The sequence below is a fragment of the Marmota flaviventris genome, chromosome 3, assembly GCF_047511675.1.
Source record: "Marmota flaviventris isolate mMarFla1 chromosome 3, mMarFla1.hap1, whole genome shotgun sequence".
NCBI classification, from domain to species: domain Eukaryota; kingdom Metazoa; phylum Chordata; class Mammalia; order Rodentia; family Sciuridae; genus Marmota; species Marmota flaviventris.
In genome coordinates this window covers 129045200-129063438 of record NC_092500.1, presented here as the reverse complement: position 1 = coordinate 129063438, position 18239 = coordinate 129045200, and the positions used below count along the sequence as shown (strand labels likewise).

At 37.0% G+C, this 18239-nt stretch overlaps 1 pseudogene; it reads right to left on the bottom strand.

Annotated features, from left to right (window-relative positions):
• Nucleotides 1-971: 971 nt before the first annotated feature.
• On the bottom strand, nucleotides 972-18110 carry LOC114079099 (C-terminal-binding protein 2-like; annotated as a pseudogene).
• Nucleotides 18111-18239: the final 129 nt, after the last annotated feature.

Genomic DNA, 18239 nt, shown 5'->3' with positions numbered 1-18239 from the left:
TCTACAACTTAAAATATATTTAAAAAGAATCCTATTCTAAGTCCTGTTCTTGTTCTATGTATTCTATGTGGGGAATTTTATCCATCCCATAAGATAAAATCCTCCCAATATAAAGATTATTACCAGATTGGTTATCTCCAGCAATGATCTCTTTCCTGAGTTTTAGCCTGTCAGGTCCTACTCAGTGAAACATCCACAGGCATATCATGTTCAAACAATACTCATGATTTCAGACACACACCCAAAAACCTCCTTGCTGTCCCTCCTATCAACAACAACAAAAAATCATCACAATATACCCAACCAAGTAAAATAAAGATCTAGAAATTATTCTTAATTTCTTTTGTCCCTTTCCATCCTAAACGTCCAATAATTCACCATGTAACATTGACTTTTCTTCTTCCAGGAAAACATGTAACATATCTAAATAATTACACAAGCCTTCAATGGAAGTCTCACTGCTTTTAGTCATTCACTCAAACTACCAAACCTGATTACTTTCCTTCATTGCTTAAGTCTTCCCACAATATGCTCTAAGTTCCTTGCCACAGATTTTTTTATTTTTAAGCTTTGTTCTAATTCAACATGAACTGTATCTATGGTCTTCATCACTGTCCTGTAAAATTCAAAACATTGACCACATTGTTCATTGATATGTTCCAAAAGTATAATGCAGTGTATCAATCTTAGTCTTGCCTAATAAATATTTGATGAGTGAATAGAAGAACAAATATAATTATTATAATAGCATAATTTGGAGATTAAAAAAAACAATTTCAGGAGTTGGTGAGACCTCTCTAATGATTGGTTGGAGTTTTCGTAGGCAAAGCAATGAGATATAGAAATTTTATTTTCTCTTCCATCCTTGTGGCTCCCACCCTGCATCCCTTCCCCACCACTATCTTTGTTTTCATTAGCTTTCACTTACTATTTCTCTTCCTCGGGAATTTTTTTTTTTTTTTTTGAGGAAAGTGGCTGGGGAGTTCCTCATAATATTTTTTATTTTGATGTTTGATTGGAACATCAAGATGATGCAACATTCTAGAGCAAGGTGCTCAGGACTTGCTGCGCCCAAGGAATGGATACAGGAAAAAGCTCTATTTATTCTTTGTGATTTGATGCACAGATGAAAAGCTTAACACACAATAACAGAAGATGGCAATTAATAATCACGCCCTAGTCTTCCAGCGTTTCTGTAAGCAGATGACATCTTCAGTTTTCTAGCTCTTGTAGCTTTTAACCTTGCAACATCAACGAGACATATGTCCAGGATTAGTTAAAAAGACTGTCAAATTCCTTTTCTCCTAATTCATCCATTTTCACTGTACTTGGTCCCAAATTTATTTGAATGATTTCTTTCAGGATTCTCTGCTATTGCTCACTGGGGTGCTGTGCATTGTCCCCATGTTTTGTAGGCTGGTTAGGAGAGGGAGCTTGGGAAGGGTGTGCCACCATGGGGAGGTTGTGAGTCACAGGGATGCCTCCAGGGATGATCCCTTCCATGGCTGCAGGAAGTCCTCCCAGAGCCATGCCTACTATGCCCTGCTGATACCTGTATGTGGCACCATTGAGCTCAGGATGAATTGCTTGCTGGTTTATTACTGACCAAGGAGCTGATGTGACAAAGAATTCCTTGTTGACGCAATTTCTTAAAGCTTTCTGGGATGCGACCTGTGATTGCTCTGCAGATCTCCGTGGCAGCTATTCCTCTCATCTCTAGTAATGCTTGTTCACTATACCGGGCCTTGTGGGAAGTACAGATGAGATTTTGTGCATCTTTCAAAGGACCCTGAACAAAGCTCATGCGATCAGGGCTGCCTCTCAGATCTTGCCCTCCATGAGGGCCTAGGCCAGGCAACGGTGGGCTGCATTAACAAGGAATGCCGCTTGCCTCATCTGCTTTATAGTAAAGTCATTGATAAGGTGGCTGTGTGTTCCTTGAGATTGCAATGCAAGGAGACATAGTCCCTCTGATACAACAAGTCGTGCAGGGTGTAGATCTTCTGCCTGCCCGGGGACCACTCTATCCCATCCTGCAAGAAAGGATCATAAAATATAATGCTGAATCCAAAGGCCTTGGGCTTGATCAGCAACAGCCTACCCCTGCGACTGAAGCTGATGAGGCCCAGGGTCTCCTCAGGGATTCAAGCTGTTCTTGAGGCCACCTCATGGGTCTGTTGCACACTCTGTAACCGTGTGCCTTCCTGCAGTGCCCCTCAGGAATGTTTTTATAGGATCTCTGCAAAAATGAAAAGCCCACTTGATCTTGAAGGAAAATGCTAATGCACTTCCAGCCAGTACATTAACATACTGAGGAATTAAGATGTGTCCCAAATCTTAATCAGTTCAGCCCCAGAAACAATCACCTTTAGCTGCACAAAATCTCTTCAGCTTGTTTGTACACAATAATGTCAGAAGAGTTTAGTGGGCACTGCTCTAATGAAGGAGCTGCAGACACAGCAACATGTAACAGGAAACAGTTTATTAGTCTGCCCATTATCCACAACCAGCCCCCTTTACTATTTATGTAAAGAGCCATAAAAATAGCCACTTAAATAACTATTTTGTCAGGGAAGGAGAAGGTGAACATGCCTACATGGTGAATGCTACCAGTTTCTAGTGGGTAGAAGCAGATACTGCTAAACATCTTACAATCAATGGACAAAAGCACCACAGGGAAGATTTACCTAGTCCAATAGTGCTGAGGTTGAGAAAGCCTGCTCCAAGCCAAATGAAGTAAATTCTACCTATAATATGGATTTCCATTCCCTGCAGCCTTTACCACCACCAACAGCAGCTACTCTGGTACCACTCCTGAGCCTGTTAGGATTTATCTTGGATTATCATGAGGCCACCAGTGAGATCAATGACCCTTACAGGAAATTCTTGCTGAATTCTACACTCTGTTTGGAGGCCTTGGGTGGATCTTCCTGTTTCCACAGAACACTGTCTTAAATAAATCCCTCTAGATTTGAGAGATTTCTGGGACCAGATAGACTGTGAGGAGGAAGACCCCGCATTCCCTGTTCTCTTGCACTTTCTCCCAACACCATGGGGAAAGGTAGACATGCTCTGCCATGTCTTATCCTAATTCTTCTTGCACTCCTGCCTACAGTTGACTCTGTCCATAGAAAACTGTAAGTACTACCCAAGGCCCTTCTATATCATCCCCTCTTTGTTGAATCATCACCATTCCATTGCCATTTCACCCCTAAAATCTCTATCTATACCCTTTTTTTCTTTTAACTGACAAATAAGCATTGTATTATGTGTAGGGTAAAATTTGATGTTTTGATACACGTGGACAGTGTGGAATGATTAACTACAGGCAATAAACATAGTTATCACCTCACTTAGTTATTATTTTTTGTGGTAAGACATTTAAAATTTACTCTTTTAAACAATTTTGAAATATATGGTATATTATAATTAACTCTAGTCACTCTTTGTGCAATAGATATCCCAAACATATTCATCCTCAATTTTGTAAGCGTGGACCAACATTTCCCCATTCCCTATCTCCTCACCCAGACTCTGGTAACCACCATTCTACTTTCTCCATCCATGTTCCTGAATGTCCCTTCCAAATTTAATATTATATGAGTCTACATAGTCCTTTTCCCAACTCTTATTAGTTACTGTGACTAAAGTTAGATATTATTTGATTTAGGAAGACTACTTTCTCATAGTCTGTTACTGAGACCTAAACTTCCAGTGTTCAAGAGCTATTCTTTGTGTTGAAGTCATCTAAACACAATAATTTTAAAACCAAATATTTAAATTGTTGACACTCATGATTGAATTATATGTTAAGACTAGAGCTGCAACTTGAGGCAGGTAAGACTTTGGGCAGGTCAGACTTCATTGAGCCTGTCTCTGTGTCCATGAAATGACACTATCATGTATATGTGCTGTTGTTAGGATCAAAGTGCCTTGAAAAATATGAGGTCCCAATACAGCTTATTATTGGTGTCAAAAATAAACAAATTATCAAGAATTTTGCTGTCACATTAATTTTCTCTTTGCTATAATCAGAAAAACAAGAATATTTGACTTTAAAGCAGGCAAAAAAAGAAAATAATCTGGTGATATTTAGCAAACTTCAGAGATAGCAGTGATGTGCTGAATTATGGACAACTTGGGGACAAAACCTCTCAGATACTAGGAAGGGGTTGGAGAATAACCACTGAAGAAAAACTCACCATTTCTCGGTTGTGAATTGGGTTAATGATAAAACTCTGAACTGAACATTTAATGTTATAAATCTAGGAATGAGGAGAATCTGAAAATAAAAAGGGCATTGGGTTATTTTTCAAGAATTAAATATGGCAATTGAGAATAATCTTCTTGGAATGTTTTAATGCAGAAAATAATTATTCCTTTCATATTTTACTTTTTAAAAAATTAAATTTAGAAAAAATGAAGCTCAGGAATTTGAGTGCTAAAGGTTTAGTAAGGGAAGCACATAAAACTATCACGTCATTAGAACCTACCTTGAGTGGGATATCACTAAGCTGAATTATTGCCAGTACCAAGAAAGAAATAGGACAATTTTCTTGTCACTAGTCATAATATTGTGCTGTCAACCTACCTTCTCAGGGGAAGAACAAAGTATGGTAATACTTATGATGGGAAACCACAGTCATGGACAATGAAATATGTCCTCGACTGACCTGAATGCCTTCCTTTCCAGGTAGTAAATGGTGCTGGTCTCCTCCCATGTCCATACCTGAAATCTCCTTTACTAGGAATACAAACTACCTATCCCAGTTTTATTTTCTTTAACCGTACGTCCATATTCCTAATGGAGAAGCACGGAGATTAGTTTTCAGTATCAGAGAATTATTCTAGAAAGACATCAGTAGTTTTCAAAGAAAAACCTAGAGAGAATATTTACCCTGATGAAAGAACAAAATATAGATTTTTCTACCCAAAAATGGGAGAGAGGGCATACTTAAGTTTATGCTAATATTCTATTTAATTCTCACATATTCCTATGATTCAGAGAAAGTATGCGTTACTTTCTAAATAAGAATAGTTTCGGGCTGCGGATGTGGCTCAAGCGGTAGCGCGCTCGCCTGGCGTGCGTGCGGCCCAGGTTCGATCCTCAGCACCACATACAAACAAAGATGTTGTGTCCGCCGAGAACTAAAAAATAAATATTTAAAAAAAAAAAGAATAGTTTCTATTAAGAAGGTTCAAACTGAAATAATACCAGAACAAATAAGGCCTTTAAGTTTCACATGTAATTGACACCCTGAGTAAACTTCTAGTTTTTTTCTTTGGGCAACCCATCCTCAAGACGTATTCTTATCATCATTAGTGTATTATGTTTTTTCCTCTTCCATGGTTTTCAGGGTTGGATTTACTTTTTAATTAAGGTGATATTTAATCTACAAAGTTGATCATGTTTCCATTGCTACTACTGAGCCACAAGAAATTTGGTTTCTATTTATTACAATTCTTTATGACTTACTATCCTCTACCTTTTACTTGGGTAATAATTCATGGAACCCCCACCTACCTTCCTGTGATGTAGAAGGAGGACAGGTGAAGAATAAATGCTAAGGCCTCTAGAGGGAGACATGATGAAGGCTCTCATGACCTTTTGTGTTCTCAGCTACCAAGAACCTTTTTTTTTTTCTCCTTATTTTTTAAATGTCTTGTTAGTTCTAATTAGCTATACGTGACAATAGAAAGTTCCTTGATTCATTGTATACAAATGGAGCAGAATTTTTCACTTCTTGGTTTGTATTTGAAGTAAAGTCACCTTTTGAAGAGGAAGCATTCCACTCTATTCAAATAAAAGGACCAACCCATGAATTCAGAAAAAGCCCACAGTGTTGGTAAAGAGCACAGAAAGCACTTGTTTTTGTCCAGTCATTCAAGCCCATGTATGAGCCAGGACAGTCAGGTATGAAGCTCCGTGTGGGCCAACTCCAGAAATGAGGAGATGTGCTCCTTAGCATGTTACTCAAAAGGCCTGGATTTCTGGATCTCACTAGGACATTTTCTCTCTATTAGATAAGTTTTGAATTGTCTGTGTGGTTAGAACTTTGCACCCAGTGCATGCATTGGTGAGTCTTTTATATTGTGTGTCAATGGTTTGAGTAGCAGTATGGAGCAAGGAAAAGTTGACTATATGGGATTTTTACTTCAACTAACCTGAAATCAACAGCAGTAACCCAGGGAACCAGATTGCTATAGAGGCAATACCAAAAAATAAATTTATTTCTTCTACATTTTTTAGTCAGATATCAAGCAATATTAATCATTTAGAAAAATCTATAACAAAACAGTGAGGGACATATTCACATAATAAAAGACATGTTTGGCCTCTGACATGATTTCAGGTTTTTTTTTTTTTTTTTTTTTTTTTCTGTACTGGGAATTGGACCCAGGGCCTCCCACATGCTAAGGTAAGTGCTCTATCACTGAACCATAATCTCAGCCCATCGCCTCTTTGATATTATTTAATAACATAAATCCTCAAAAACTTTGTACCTCTTTTTATAGTTCCACTTAAACTTGTATAAAACTGTATTAGACTAGTTGTTTCTTCATTAAAATGAATATATTGTGGAGACATGTTATTGCTATATCTCTTACTCCAAAGACTCAGAAATGCACTAAAAGTCAGTGTTTTAAATCAAATTACACCTGAGAGAGCTTCTTTTTTGTTATTTATTTATTTTAATTTTAACTTGTTATATATTACAGCAGAATGCATTACAATTCATATTACACATACAGACCACAATTTTTCTTATCTCAGGTAGTACACAAAGTAGAGTCACATCCTTCGTGTCTTCATACATGTACTTAGGGTAATGATGACCGTTGCATTCCACCATCTTTCCAATCCCTATGCTCTCTCTCTTCCTCTCACTCCCATTTTCCCCTTTGCCCTATCTAGAGTTCATTTAATCCTCCCATCCCCCGAACCCGCAGCATATTATGGATCACCATCCTTAAATCAGAGAAAACATTCGGAATTTGTTTTTTTGGAATTCGCCAACTTCACTTAGCATTATATTCTCCAGCTCCATCCATTTACCTGCAAATGCCATGATTTTATTCTCTTTTAATGCTAAATAATATTCCACTGTATGCATATACCAAATTTTCTTTATCCCTTCATCTATTGAAGGGCATCTAGGTTGGTTCCACAGTTTAGCTATTGTAAATTGTGCTGCTATAAACATTGATGTGGCTGTGTCCCTGTAGTATGCTGTTTTTAAGTTCTTTGGGTAGAGACCGAGGAGAGGGATAGCTGGGTCAAATGGTGGTTCCATTCCCAGTTTTCCAAGGAATCGCCATACTGCTTTCCATATTGGCTGCATCAATTTGCAGTCCCACCAGCAACGTATGACTGTGCCTTTTTCCCCACATCCTCGCCAACACTTATTGTTGTTTGTATTCTTAATAGCTGCCATTCTGACTGGAGTTAGATGAAATCTTAGAGTAGTTTTGATTTGCATTTCTCTAATTGCTACAGAAGACGAATATTTTTTCATATATTTGTTGATAAAAGCAGTCATGAAATTCATGTGGAAAAATAAGAGACTCAGAATAGCTAAAGCAATTCTTAGCAAGAAGAGTGAAGCAAGTGGCATCACTATACCAGACCTTAAACTATACTACAGAGAAATAGTAACAAAAACAGAATGGTACTGAAACCCAAATAGCTTGTAGGCCAATGGTACAGGATAGAGGACACAGAGACTAACTCACATAATTACAGTTATCTTATATTAGACAAAGATGCCAAAAACGTACATTGGAGAAAAGATAGCCTCTTCAACAAATGATGCTGGGAAAACTAGAAAGCCATATGCAACAAAATGAAATTAAACCCTTATCTCTCACCATGCACAAAACTCAACTCAAAGTGGATCAAGGACCTAGGAATTAAACCAGATACACTGCATCTATTAGAAGAAAAAGTAGACCCAAATCTCCATCATGTCAGTTAGGCATCAACTTCCTTAATGAGACTCCTTTAGTGTAAGAATTAAAATCAAGAATCAATAAATGGGATGGATTCAAACTAAAAAGTTTCTTCTCAACAAATGAAACAATCTGTGAGGTGAAGAGAGAGCCTACATCTTGGGAGCAAATCTTTACCCCTCACACATCAGATAGAGCACTAATCTCTAGGGTATATAAAGAACTCAAAAAAGCTAAGCACCAAAAAAACAAATAACCCAATCAACAAATGGGCCAAGGACCTGCACAGATACTTCTCAGAAGATGATATACAATCAATCAACAAATATATGAAAAAATGTTCATCATCACTAGCAATAGAGAAATGCAAATCAAAACCACTCTAAGATTTCATCTCACGCCAGTCAGAATGGCAGCTATTATACATACACAAAACAATAAGTGTTGGCGAGGATGTGGGGGAAAAGGTACACTCATAACACTGCTGGTGGGACTGTACAGCCATTATGGAAAACAGTATGGAGATTTATTGGAAAACTGGGAATGGAACCACCATTTGACCCAACTATCCCTCTCCTCAGTCTCTACCCAAAGAATTTAAAAACAGCATACTACAGGGACACAGCCACATCAATGTTTACAGTAGCACAATTCACAATAGCTAAACTGTGGAACCAACCTAGATGCCCTTCAATAGATGAATGGATAAAAAAATGTGGCATATATATACACAATGGAATATTATTCAGCATTAAAAGAGAATAAAATCATGGCTTTTGCAGGTAAATGGATGGAGTTAGAGAAGACAACGTTAAGTGAAGTTAGCCAATCCCAAAAAAACAAATGCCTAAGGTTTTCTCTGATATAAGGAGGCTGATTCATAGTGGAATAGGGAGCAAGAGCATGGGAGGAATAGATGGACTCCAGATAGGGCAGAGGGGTTGGAGGGAAAGAGAGGGGGCATGGGTTATAAATGATGGTGGAAAGTCATGATCATTATTATACAAAATACATGTATGAAGACACGAATTGGTGTAAATATACTTTGTATATAATCAGAGATATGAAAATTTGTGCTCTATATGTATAATAAGAATTGTAATACATTCTGCTGTCATATATAAATTTTAAAAAAATAGAAAAAAAAAATAAAGGTGCATTTATAAAACAATTGGCCTTAGGAAATAGACATTACACATAATCATTTATGTATTTGATTTGTTTGTTTATCAAGGTACCAGAATATCTGAAAAATTGTCCCTGAAGCTCCCACCAAAAGTAGTGAAAGATAGGGCTGGGGTTATGACTCAGTGGTAGAGCACTCATCTAGCTAGCATGAGGCAGTGGGTTTGATCCTCGGCACCACATAGAAAATTTAAAAAAATAAAAAAAGGTATTGTGTCCACCTATAACTAAAAAATAAAATTTTAAATAAAAAAAGTAGTGAAAGATTCAGCCAGAGCCTATTTCTCTGCTTTGGGTGACTCATTCAGCTCCTGGAGGACTTGGAACAATGGCCACTGCTACAACCCATTGGCCTGCCACATCTATTTTGTTTGTTTCTAAGTAGAACTTTTTAATTCCATTTCACCTCTTTAATGCTTTTCTAATATCTCTGTGTCCTTAGTATACACTTAGGTTTCAAAATATTTGACCCTACATTCAAATTAAAATTCCTTTACATAGCTGGGCACTATGGTGCATGCCTGTAATCCCAGCAGCTCAGGAGGCTGAGGCAGAAGGTTTGAGAGTTCAAAGCCGGCCTCAGCAAAGTATCAAGGCACTTAGCAACTCAGTGAGACCCTGTCTCTAAACAAAAATATTTTTAAAAGGGATAAGGATGTATTTCAATGGTTGAGCACCCCTGGGTTCAATTCTCAGTACCAAAAAAAAAAAAATCTTCACATGAACTATATTTTAGAAGTGACTCTAAGTAAATTGCTGTTTTGTTCTTAAAGATAATAGTTGTTCTGATGTCTTGTCTCTCATTTTCAGGTGACATTAGGTTTTGCCATAAAAAAATACACAAAATCTTCTCCAGATGCCCTATGATTGTGTAGAATAGAACGTGATCCTTTTTGCTCCTAACATGTATGTACTGAAATATCTCAATGAAACCCAACAGCTGACCCAGGAGATCAAATCTAAAGCCATAGGTTATCTCAGTGTTGGTAAGTAAGAGACAGAAAGTTTACTTTGCTGTTATAAATGTTCTTTCCACAAATAAAATTACTTTTCAGTGGGAAAGACCTCTCAGTAGCATGGTGATGACTCTTTTGGAGGGTCTTGCATGCAGAAGCAGCCGGGGTACATCAGTGGCTCTGTCTGGCTTCTCAATCATCAACCTGTACATACAGGGATCCGTCTTATTCTGATGTATCATTGATACTTCATTAAACATCTAAAAACCTTCTGTTCCAGGTTATCAGAAATAGCTAAAGGGGCTGGGGATGTGGCTCAAGCGGTAGCGCGCTTGCCTGGCATGCGTGTGGCCCGGGTTCGATCCTCAGCACCACATACAAACAAAGATGTTGTGTCCGCCGAAAACTAAAAAATAAATATTAAAAATTCTCTCTCTCTCTCTCTCTCTCTCTTTAAAAAAAAATAGTTAAAATACAAACATCAAGATGGCTCCTACAGCACCTTTGGAGATCAAAATGGCAAGAATCAAGGCAATATTTGGTTAAAAAAAAAAAAAAGGCGTTGTGTGCCAGACTTTCTACAACCTTTGTTCTTCAAGGCAACCCTGTAATCTAGATATTAAGAACCTCATTTTATAGAAGCAGAAACTGATATCTAGGACTATTAAATAAATGTCCCTAGGTTACATAATAATTTGCATAACTAAGATTACTTCAAGGTTTATCTGCATTGACTCCCAAATTTTTTTTCAAAGATTCTTCATAAATAAAAATTTTAGGTACTTAAAGTTATTTTCCCCAGAATCCAGAGGTGCTAGAAACTAAGACTAGAAAATATATATACCTCTCTCTCTATATATATATAGATAGATAGATAGAGATATATAGATATAGATATATACAGATATATATTGATATATTAATATGTAATTTTATATTTTTTATATATTTTATATATTTTTATATATAATCTATTATTTCCTTGAATTTAATAACACAATATTCTTCTGAGATAAAACACACAAACAATAGATAATAAATGAAAATGAGATTAGTAGAAGAGGGAAAGGGGAAGAATTTAGTATTTTGAGACAAAAACACAGACACGAGGTTAGTAGATATAACAAGTGTCCAAACAGATGAACTTTCTCATCTGTAAAAGAAAATCAGTAAAAGGGAGAAACCCTACCATGAGAGCACAAGTGTCTTAGTCAATTACCAGAGTAATAAAGAAGAAACCTAAATCCCCGAAGCAATGAGAAAGTAAACCAGAAAAGCACTTGAAACCACTTGGTAGTAAATTAATGGTAGGTACATCCCAAAGGCTTTGGAGTATCAGAGGGCAATCCCCCAATTCTAAGTACTCAGAATTCCTCATACTGACTCAGAAGTGTTGAGAGGACCCTCATGAAGCCTGGGCATATGAATATGCTCCAAGAAAACAAATATCTTTATCACCCCATTTTTGGTCTTTCATCAGGCTTACAGTTTTTGTGCTCAAGACTCTTGCCCAAGCTTAAGACTTCATCTTTATCAATGAAATGCACATTACCCAAGCCCTCACCTGGGCTTGGTGAGAACAATGGCTGTTTCAAGAGCTCTGGATCACTATTCAACAATGCTATGAAGGTGATTTCTTCTGTGAGCTAGTCACAAACACAATGATTCACTAACCCTTGATAATTTTTCTAAGAATGAAGATACATAAGAAGAAGGGAGAAAAGAATTCCAAAATAAAAAGACTGAAAAATATGCAAGGACAACAGGTAGGAAAATAAATCCACATACTATTGAAGAGAAAGAAATGGAACCTAGGTTGATAATATACTTTATACAATGAGGATGTAGTTAAGAAGAACTTCCAAAGAATCATAGAAGTGTAAAGATTGGCCATGAGAAGACAAAAACATCTTAAAGTGTTTCCTAAAGTGGAATTAATCTCTTTCTCTGTTTTATATTTACAGAGTGGTATAAAAGATGAAGTCACCCTCTCTGCCTATATCACCACTGCCCTTCTGGAGATTTCACTCCCAGTCACTGTATGTACAATATTACTTCTCCATCTTCCCAGACTACTATGAAATCTTTTGACCTGTGGCTACACCACTCCTCCACATGCCAAATAACTTTCTGCATTTTCTAAATTCCATCAGGAAGGGGCACTTGGGTTGGGGATTGTATCTCAGTGGTAGAGTGTCTTGCCTAGCAATGCATGAGGTTTAATTCCTAGCATCAAAAAGAAAGAAAAGAAAAAAGGATCTGTCCAATAAAAATGTGCATGTGTTCCAAAACTAACCCAAAACAAATGTCCTCTAACTCTGTTCTTATCAGCTTATATTTTAAAAAAAATAATTTTTTAAAAGGAGTGATTTCCAGCATACTATGGGGATACAGATACATGAATATTCATAGCAGTGCACCTCATAATAGCCAAGTTATAAAACCATCCCAAGTGCCTTTCAATAGATTAATGGATAAAGAAAATATGGTATATACAGCCAAAAAGAAAGATGAAATTTTGGCATTTTCTGATAAATGAATGGAAATGAGGAGCATCATGCTAAGTGAAATAAGCCAGACTCAGCAAATGAGAAGTCAAATGTTTTCTCTCCTATGTGAAAGCTAGAGCAAAGTCAGAGGGAAAAGGAAGAGGGACAGATATCACAAGGATAGAGGGAATACCAGTGAAGTAGAAGAAGGAGAGTGAGGAGGGGATAAGATGAATCAGAAAGGGGAGGAAATGTGGGATGAATTTGACAAAATTACACTGTGTACATGTACAGGTATACCACCGTGAATTTCACCTTTATGTATATCAATAAAGCACCAACTGAAAATAAATAGATAAATAGAAGGAAGATCAGTAGAAAAAGATGAAGAAAAGGAGGGTGAAGAGGAGGAGAGAGAAGTACTAAGGAATGAAATGGAGCAAATTAAAGTTCATACATGTATGATTTATCAAAATAAATCCCACTATTACATGTCACTACAATGTACTAATATAAGCACTTAAAAAAAAAAAAAGGCTGGAGTTGTGGCTCAGTGGTAGACAGCTTGCCTAGCATGCATGAGACACTGGGTTCGATCCCCAGCATCACATAAAAAAACTAAATAAACAAACAAACAAAAAGGAATGATTTCTTGTGGGAACAGTGGTATGTACCTATAATCCCAGTGACTCAGGAGGCTGAGACAGGAGGACCACAAGTTTGAAGCCAGCCTCAGCAATATAGCAAGAACCTAAGCAACTTAGTGAGACCATGTCTCAAAATAAAAAATAAAAAAGGGCTGAGGATATAGCTAAGTAGTAAAGCACCCTTGAGTTCAATCCCCAGTACCAAAAAAAGGACTGATTTCTAAAATGGTGGTTAAAGAGAGACTGCATGGATGGAGATAGATGATAGATGATAGATAAGTAGAGAGATTGATTGATTGATTGATTGATTGACTGATTGATTTGAAAAGCACTGGTATCACCTTCCTATAATCTCTTTTATTTCAGTACCTGCTCTTTTCACATAACTCAGAATAACATTGTTCTCCCTTCACAGCACTCTGTTGTCCGCAATGACTGATCTGCCTGAAGTCAGCCTGGGCACTAACAGAGGAAGGGTCCCGTGGCAGCCATGTCTACACCAAGGCACTGCTGGCCTATGCATTTGCCTTGGCAGGTAACTATGACAAGAGCAAAGAAATACTGAACTCATTTGAGGACACTGTGAAAGAAGGTGAAAATATATGTTGTGATATTTCTCCCCACCCACTTCCCTGGATGGAAAAGGACAAGAATATTGACTCCTGAAAAACAATCTTCCATTTTGATCTACTACTCTTTGAAAAGCTGAGATTTCTATGCAAGCTTATGCACTAGGAAATAAATGCTCCTTTTATACCCAAGCCTTCCCTGAAATCTTATTATACAGAGAACAAAAATCAATAAAAGTAAAATCACAAGAGAGTTCAGGTATTTCAATCTCCCTTAACAGAAACAAATGTGGTTGACATGTTTACTTTTATTATATGATACATGAATACCTATCAGAATCAGTAAAAACTACTAAGAGCCATAGGAAAAGAACTATCATCCATAATGACAGCTTTCATATGTTACTATTTCTATTACAACTCTGAAATCAACTGATAGGTTTTTTTAATATTTATTTTTTAGTTTTAGGTGGATACAATATCTTTATTTTATTTTTATGTGGTGCTGAGGATTGAACCTAGTGCCTCATGCATGCTAAGCGAGCACTCTACCAGTGAGCTACAACGCCAGCCCCCAATTGATAGATTTTATATTTCACTTAAACTAAACACTAACATTCAACCTTATCTAACTCTCTTATCATGGGCCTACAATGAGATCTGTTTCCACTTTCTGTCCTAGGCCTGAATTGTATCTTTTCATTGCAATTAGACAAAAAATGTCAGAACAACAAAAGTCAGAGGTCAATCAATAGGATTTCCCCCATCAAATACAATGCTAACAGCATTTGATCATTTACTTGCATTTCTTCTTTTCCCTTACTCCCACCAGGATGTGTTGCCTTGCCAAAGGCCCCAAAGCAATGGGCCAACCAACTGTGGACCAAAACCACACAACTGTGAACCAAAATAAACAGTTAATCTTTTGAAGTTGATTATCCCAAGTATTTTTCCACAATATCAGAAAGCTGATTAACACATCTTCCCTCACTGTAGTCTGATTTGGGGAAAAGGCATATTCAAATCTTGAGTAGTACTGGTCATAGTCTACCATTCCCACATGCCTCAGTGGCTCTACATGATTACAGTAGATCCCTGTCATAAACTCACCCAGGGTCTCTGAGATGTCTTTCCTGCTTCCTTCCTCTGCCCTATTTTCTCTTTTCTCTGATCCCACATCCATTTTTCTTTCTGCAAACAAATCTCTCTTTTTGCATATAGGCTCCTCTGAAATCTGAAATCTCAAAAGAAGAGACAACTTTCCCCGTCCCCATAGTGAAGTCGTACAGGGAAGTAGTGAAGGGTGCAGACTCTGGAGCCAAAATGCCCAGGTTCATTTCTTGCCTCCTGAATCACTTGGAGCTTGGAGAGATTGCATACTTTTTCAAAGCCTCTTTTTTTTTTTTTAATTAAAAATTTGATTACATAACACCAACAAAATGCTAAGAACGGTGCCTAGCAGATGGTAGACATTTAGTGTTACTGGGTTTTTGTGTTTGTTTTTTTTTTTTAATAAGAGTTAAGTGAAACTTTATCTCTTTCTTTTTTTTTTTCTACAGTTTCTTGTACCTTCAGAAACCTTGCTTCTATAACTTTCTTATCCCTTTCCCACTAGACTAGACTTTGTCGCACATGGAATTGATAACCCAAAGTCATACAAATTGTCAGTAGCATAAAAATGTGATATAGGATCCAACTTGACCTTTCTATCAATGACTATTTACTTGTCACTATATCATTTATTGAATAACACAGTGTTTCTGAACTATTTTGAAATGCTGCCTACATCATGTATTAAGTTCCTTGATGTATGATTTATTGCTTTCTAATATGTTCCATTTATTAGCATGCTTATTCATGTATTAAATTATCCTATTTAAGTTATTATTACTTTACAGTATATTTAACACCAATAGAACTATCCAATACTTTTCTTTATTAGAATTTTCTTAAAATTATTTTTGCTCATTAATTTTTCTATGTGTATTTAATTAATTACACAAGGTTAAATGTTAAAATATATTGCTATATTTTGGATCTGAAATGCCCCCCAAAAGGTCTATGTATTCAAGGCTTAGTCCCCAACATGGGAGATGGTGGGGCCTAGTGGGTGGTATTCCACCCATTGGAGGTGTCTCTTTAAAAGAGGTAGTGGGCCCTTCTTCTCCCACTCTTTTTCACTTCACAGCCACGAGGTGAGCATTCTGTTTTACAACACACTGCTGCCATGATATGTTCCCTCACCACAGTCCCAAAGCAAATGTGATCTGTTTCCACTTTCTGTCCTAGGCGTGAATTGTATCTTTTCATTGCAATTAGACAAAAAAATGTCAGAACAACAAAAGTCAGAGGTCAATCAATACAGGCCAATTGAACATGGACTAAAACCTATAAAATTGTGAGCCAAAATCAACCCTTCCTCTTTATAAACTGGTTATCTCAGGAATTTGTTGCAGTAACAGAAAGCTGATTAACACATGATGATGGTATTTATCTATATTAGTATCAAAAGTGAGCTTAGATTAGTTGAGAATGATTTATTAAAGGTCTTTTTTAAAAGTCTGCATTTTATCCTATAAGTAATTGGAAGTCAATGGAATTTTTTAAAAACTTGACAGTGGCATATTGAGATTTGTTTGGGGATAGTAACAAGTAGAAAAAGTAAGTTATAGTGGGGGAAACAGGTGGAAAGGACAATAGTTTTATTTCTCATGAAAATTTTGGCTGGAAAATGGGTTATAAGCATATCCTACTTTTTAAAACTGTTTTTTTTTTTCTATTTTTCATTTAGGGAAAGTCAAAGTGCTTTACTCCAATATAACAAGTTCTAGACCAAAATGAAAGTCTGCTAACAGATTTTGATGATTTGGAGCTACTATAGATAACAGGTTCATCTTCCTATGTAATTTTTTCTGAAATCCATTAAAAAAAACATAATTAACAGTAGGCAACAAGTCAGTAATTACACATTTTGATTTGATAAAGAATGGAGACTACTAAAAAAGGTAAGATGTGAGCTGGGGTTGTGGCTTAGCAGTAGAGCGCTTGCCTGGCATGTGTGAGGCCCTGGGTTCAATCCTCAGCAACATATAAAAATAAATATATAACATAAAGGTATTGTGTCCAACTACAACTAAAAAATAAATATTGTTTTTTTTTTAAAGTAAGATGTTGACTAGTGGGATTTCAGATAACATATGAAAAAAGAGATACATATAACATATTCTAGATTCATTCCTCAGATATTTTGCATTATTATTTTTTTTAAAATTTTTAATATGTACCCCCTACCTTTATCCCTGTTCTGATAGCAGCTCTGACACTTTTCTTAATGTGCAATAATGAAAGGCAACCACATGGTGGCAGCAAAGGTTAAAAATTATTAGTATTGCTACTTAATTAAAAATCTTTAAATAAGTTTAGCAAAAAGGAGAAGAATAAAATAATTATGGAAAACTAAAATGACAAAATCACAAAATAAGGAAGCTAGCATACTATTCTTGATATTTAAGAATAATCCTCTTGACTTGCTCCACTTTCCAATCCCACTAGGGCAGCAATCCCACTTTCCAGAGCAGACCCACAGGGACAGAAATATCACCTTTCACATCCATTAGAACAATGGTCCTGTCCCATACCCATGCTGAGTAGAGGTCAGCACCCCAGGGCTCCAGGGAGCCCCATAACCATGACTATGGGCAGAGATTATCCAGACTGTTGAAATTGAAGCAATGACCTTTTGAAGCCAGGCCTTGTGTCTCTTCTTAGAAGGACTCTAATCCAGGCCAGTCATGGGGGTGCTCACCTGTATCCCAGTGGCTCAGGAGGCTGAGGCAGGAGGATTGAGAGTTCAAAGACAGACTCAGCAAAAGCGAGGTACTAAGCAACTCAGTGAGACCCTGTCTCTAAATAAAATATTTAAAAAAGGGCTGGGGATGTGGCTCAGTGGTTGAGTGCCCCTGGGTTCAATCCCCACTATCCAAAACAAAAAGGACATTTATCCCATTCATGGGGGATCCATCCTCATGACCTAAGTACTTCCCAAAGGCCCCACCTCCAAATAGCACCACACTGGGAATTGGGTTTTAACATGTAAATTTTGAGAGGTTACAAACATTCAACACATAGCAGTCTGATTAATATAAGGAACAGCAGAATCAAGCCAGTGCAGTGGTGCCTACCTGTAATCCCAGACACTCAGGAGTTTGAAGCAGGAGGATCACAATTTCAAGGCCAGACTGGGAAATTTAGTAAGACCCTGTATGAAATTTAAAAGGGTGAGAGTGTAGCTCAGTGTTATAATATCCAAGTACTTGGGGAAAAAACAAAAGCAGAGTCAAATAGCCATCAGAATAGTCTGACCTCCAGACCTATGGCATTGGGAATTTCATCACAGTTCTCTAAGATGTAAAATAAATAGGAATACCACTAACTTCTTACTTG